This window comes from Ornithodoros turicata, chromosome 1 (assembly GCF_037126465.1).
Source record: "Ornithodoros turicata isolate Travis chromosome 1, ASM3712646v1, whole genome shotgun sequence".
Lineage (NCBI taxonomy): Eukaryota > Metazoa > Arthropoda > Arachnida > Ixodida > Argasidae > Ornithodoros > Ornithodoros turicata.
In genome coordinates, this window is record NC_088201.1 from 138,529,852 (window position 1) to 138,535,453 (window position 5,602).

The 5,602-nt window shown below is 44.6% G+C and overlaps 1 long non-coding RNA gene across 1 annotated transcript; it reads right to left on the reverse strand.

The window, feature by feature from the left end:
• Positions 1-3,729: 3,729 nt before the first annotated feature.
• Positions 3,730-4,393, reverse strand: LOC135369805 (uncharacterized). Its single transcript, XR_010415127.1, has 2 exons — positions 4,324-4,393; positions 3,730-3,989 (listed from the first exon to the last, which is right to left on the reverse strand). It is a non-coding gene; the product is annotated as an uncharacterized LOC135369805 (long non-coding RNA).
• Positions 4,394-5,602: the final 1,209 nt, after the last annotated feature.

Genomic DNA, 5,602 nt, shown 5'->3' on the forward strand with positions numbered 1-5,602 from the left:
GCAGCCAATGAAGTGCTCGGACGCCTGACGTCACCACACGCCAGACTCGGCTTGGGGGAGACTGTCGCCGCGGAGCGCATTCTTCCAAACTAATTTTCTCAGGAAATTCGCGCTTTTCGAAGGAAATATTTTCCGTAACAGTTTATGAAGGTAGTATGTTCATATCAAGCGGTGAAAAAATATATGTTCCAAATGATTTCCATGCTCCTTTAAAGTATAGAACAGTAAATTCGTGTTTGCTGCATTTTGCACAGGACCACGGAGCGCAGGCGGTAGCAATGTGTGGGAGGTAAAACATTGCTTCCAACACCGTGTGTCTGAGATTTCCAGCGCACGTCAGAAGAACCCCCAGGCGGTCCAAAATTACCCGCAGTCCTACCCTGCGGCATGTGCAACATGTCGCCACACTGGGCAACATTACGGTACCATTAAGACATGTTGCTGCCAGACCGCCATGGGGAGAACCTTTTCGGAGGCTGTCTTGGTACAGGAGGAGGGGAGAGATAAAATCGTGGTTCCCTGACGTCCCCCACTTCTAAGAAGACAGTCACGTGACTGCGGTTTTGCTGCGTTCACGTGACTGGTTTAACTGCGGTCACGTGACGAGTTTTGAACGCTTCTTATCTGGTCCGGCTGAGCTCTCACGCTGTAATCCCAGACAATAATACTCGCGGTAAAACGCAAAACTTTTTTAATTGTGGAAAACCTTGAGTGTTTTGCGGCGCAGGCTACTTGTGGAACCCATGCCGGGAAACTGAAAAAAAAAAACAGCCTTCACACTGTGGATTCCTCGGTTGCAAAAAGGTCTCAGTTTTTCGGATGAATGACTACATGGGGAGCTCAGCCCAATATTACGAATGCCCGATACTACAAAAGCCCGTGTTTGCGCAGCGAGACGGCACGACAGTGACCCAACTCAGGCTTTGATATGGAGTTTCTCCTGGAACTATCGCTTGCTTTTGCGCCATTTCGCCATTTATAAATGCCCACATTGAAAGCCCAGTTGCCGGTCCGTGTGGTGTAGGCCAGCGTAGGTATCGCTTGTATAGAGGATCAGAAGATACGGCAACTGGTGGCATCAAAGTATACAAAGAGGAGACATCCGTAAGGTGAGTCATCGAATTTGAGCGCACTTAATTCTTAGCAACAGGTCGAGACATTTTACTGAGAACTGTCGATTTGGAGCTCCTTTCTGTTTCTGACTACCCAACCTGCGAAAGAGTAGAGTGGTTGTGGAAGTTGTTGTTAGAAAAGTGTTCACAGCGTATGGTCATATATAAAGTCTGAGAGTCTTAAGCTGGGGAAGTGGGTACATGATAATTTCAGAAACGCGCATTTGGCACTTGGATGTTCGTCCTGTCTCTGTGCGTGGCCCTTTTGTCGATAACAGCGCCCATGCAGTTCGCAAAATGCAAAAACAATTTTATGTTATACTGAAGACCGACCATACATGTTTAAAGGGACGGTCTCGTACCCCCTGCCCCTTTCATAAAGTGTACCATTCGATTGCCCTTTGTTGAAAATGGAATACCGCTAATTTACCCAACAAAACACGACACAGTTATTAAATAACCGAATTAAATTGATAAAGATTGCAGAGCACGCCGCGATCTGTGTTGGCAACAATAAGAACGGCCACGTCACTGATCTCTATGTATAAAGGCTGGATAGCGGATGGGTGAGGGTATCGCGGGAAAGGGTACGACCACCGGCCGCCATATTGCGGTGCTCAAAAGAGCGATTACAGCCCATAGGAATGCATGTAAGCTGTGACAAGTTTTGCTGTTTGTGAACGCTTCCCTTGCTGCTTCGCTAAAATTTTGCCACGGATCGCTGCAGAAATCCCTCGTGATTGAGTTCCTTACGTTTTTTGTGTGAAATCCCGTCACATACATGTTATTTCCTGTCTATTTTGTACTCGTGTGAGCGCGTGTCGTTCCAATTTTGTACTTTGAACTACGATTATGTGATTTGCTGGTTTTGTGTGGTGTTGTATTTGTTGTGTTACGTTTCTTTTGTCGTCCGTCAGCGTGTTGCTTCCCGTGTTTCTCCCATTTCCTTTCTGCTCGGGGGTGCGGAATGCCAGGGAATGTTTGGCACGTTTGTTTATGTAACTACCTTAATATGCTTGGGTATAAACATTATGCTTTGCACAGGAAGTTTAGATATGACTGGTTATGACAAGAAATGCCGAGCGGCACTAAAGCACTTCCAAAGGACTAGAATGATATGTGATATAAAGGCTATATGACGGTAAAAACATACCGACTAGAAATATGTGCACTGGGGAAATAAATGGCGGTAAAGACAGTTCAAAATGACTAGAGGTAGAGTGAATAAGTCATAAAAAGGCTAAGTAGCAAGGTCTTGTGGTGAAAGTTCCAACATCAAAGTATCACAAGTCCAGTTGCAACAGCAAGTTTGAAGCAGGTAAGTGGGCAGAGTGCATTACTGGTTGTTGAATATGATCAACCTTGACAATTTCTTTCGCAGCTGAGGCCTGGCTGTCACCTTCTCTGTATATTCTTTGGCAAGGTGGTACAGTCCGATACTGCTGTAGCACTGGGAAACTTCTTTGATCAGACGGATCACATTGTTTTCATTTGGGCTGCATTCAAACATGTGTTGTCGCAAGCTTAAGCAGCGAGAATAAAGAGTAGACATTCGAGGTTGAAAAATTATTTATTGTCTCTAAGTAAAGTAAACATGCTGGAATGCACCAAAGAGACATGTGGCTGGTGTGTTTGTATGTCCCACTAATACGAGTTTGTACGTTAGTCAACATGTTCATGCAATACTTTTTTCTTTATATGCTTTTGCCCGTCTTAGTATTGTCCTATCCAATATGGAGTGGCTTTTAACTGCATATGAATGCATAATTCAGGAGTGTTTTCATATATTGGACTAGCTGCAGCTTTAAGGTGCTCTTCGTGCAGTACTGATTCCAATTATCAACCATCGCTTGGAACTCTTAATTAGGGAACATGATTCTAGAGGCTAGATTTTCATGCAAATACACACTTTCAACCAGAGTTCGAGGTAACTCGTTACTGTAACTAAGTTCCTTTTCTTGGTAACTATATAACTTAACTCGCAACTTTTGCGCCGTGTTAATTTTCAGAGGAACTCCTTTTTCAGGTAACTTTGCCAAAGTAACTTAAGCTACGTTCCAAGTTACTAATTCGCTTTTCACTCACGTCCACTTATTTCCTTGCTTTCTTTATGGTTCTTCCACAGCATTTTATGTCATAAAACATGATGTCCAGTCAATGACAGTATTCTGTTCAGGAAGTAAGAACTGCTGCTATTGAAATGAAGCTGAACCATCGTGTGCAGACAGGGAATAAGATGTAACACGTTCGAATTGTTGGACATAAACGAAAACTCAACGCAGGCAACTCAGGGTCGAACTCAGCTGCACCTGTGTAGTGTTATTTTGTGTCCGAAGTAACTTGGGAGCAACTCGTTCTTTTTTTTAAGTAACTCTGTAACGTTTCAAGCTACGTTTCGGGCTGAATAACTTAGTTGCATTTTTCACACGGTAACTTTGTAACGAGTTCCTTTTGACGGGCAACTTCTCGATCTATGCTTTCAACTCTGCATGCTTTTTGTACACTACATAAAGTAAGATACTTTTGCCCCAGTGAGTTTGTTGCGTATTTTAAATGCATGCAAGTGAATTCCTAGAGGTACATATTTTGAGCAAGATAAATGAGTTTTTCATGCATGTGTGTTCAACTAGCTTTTAGTGGATATAAATCTGGCCTCTACATATGTCGCATGCATTATTACTTTCTGGAGGTGTTCTGGGAAGTCGAACTTGTTGGGCACAGCGTCAGGCCTCAGTCGAACGGTTTGGCCCGTTCTGTCGAAGCATTTGTTTTTAAAATGTTTGCTGCAGACCAGTGATGTCGTCGACGGCGTCCAGTCCTTTCGCCTGACATTTACCGCACACTTTGTTTAAATGTTCTGGGCGGCCGTGAGGGAACCTGCATTGAACAATTTATGCCATCAATTACGGAAGGGATGACAAGGCTAATCCAAGCAAGCAATCGTCGATACCGTGACCAACAAACTGAGCCGTAGATATCACAGCTGACAAGCGCACTTCAACGCTTGCTGAGTGCCGAGACCATACCCGTGAACTGCAGGAAGGCTAGACTATCACAATGACTCTATGCAGATAACGTACGGCTTAAAGTTTAACGCTTAGATCTTGAGATACGATTCACAAAGTGCCGCGCACATGCATCAACAGCAACGTTTTGTCACTCCGCTCGTGGACTAATAAATCACATTTATTTGTAAAACCATGTCACTTACTTGTGAAATGTCGTCCCCGGTGCCTTGCCAGTACGGTCAGCACACCCATAACCACAGCAGGCGGGCATGACAGCACAAAAGTGCTACGCAAAGGCGCATGCACATAATGCAGCTGAGTGGCGGACGGCAATGTTTTGAGCTTCCCAAGATGGCGGCCGGCGACCGTACGGTTGCACCCTCAATCCGCTATCCAGCCTATTACTATAGAGATCAGTGGGCCACGTCGCCCTGCGTCGTCCGTGATAGGATACAGAAATCGTCTGCTTTTGCGCGTGCTAGTGCATCGGCGTGAGCAGACGACTTTCAGAAGTTACTGGGCACCGCGCCAACTCTCGTACTTTTCTTTCAGTTCTCAAGTGAAAAACGCGCATTCTAAGTAGTGGCAAGCATGGTGGTTCAGAACAACTATGTTAATCGTCAGAAACAAGTTAAAAGTCGCGGAACAACCCCATCCACAGTCACAAATCTGGAGTTGCTGGCCATCGGCGCGCGCGGTCGCATTACAGCTCCGACCAAAAATATAATACGCGCGCTTCCATTACACTCCCCGTTGTACACTGATCATGCTTCGAAATGAAGTGTCGCTGACGACGTACATGGAGAAGGAGAACGTGTTTATTTAAAAACCGCATTAAATACTCGCGGAAAGAAAACACGTGACTTAGTTTCCACGTATCCGATTGTGCGCCACATTATGGGAGACCCCACAGTCAATGCTCGGACTACATTCTCCGCTCGCGGAGGTATATGCTGAGCGTCCCCATTTCGAGATCAAAGGGGATTACTCAAACCAAGGTGCTTCTGCAAGTTACAATTAAGGTATTATTATATATATATTATATATATATAAATAAATATATATTATATTATATTAATATATTATAATATTATATATATATATATATATATATATATAATATATTATATATTATGGCCACGCCATTGTTTTAAGGTATGAAGCGCCGTCAGAGGGCACTTCACACGGCACTTCCGGTATAAGATAAGTGCCCCACCCCTCTGTTATCAGATATTTAAGCGAGGTGCTTGGGAAGTGAGGCGACCTTTTTCTTGAGTTGGTTGTCTGGAGGGATACGAGTTGTCTCTGAATAAACCTGGTATGTTGGCTTGAATTTCTGTGTGTGCTGCCTGTTCCTTCGCGTACGGAACGGACGGGCTGACGCCCCGAGGTTGTGGGAACTTAGGTTTCCACAACTGGCGCCCAACGTTTGGGGTCACAGTTCGTCCGTCCGACAGCGGGGAAGACGCAGCACGCGTTGTT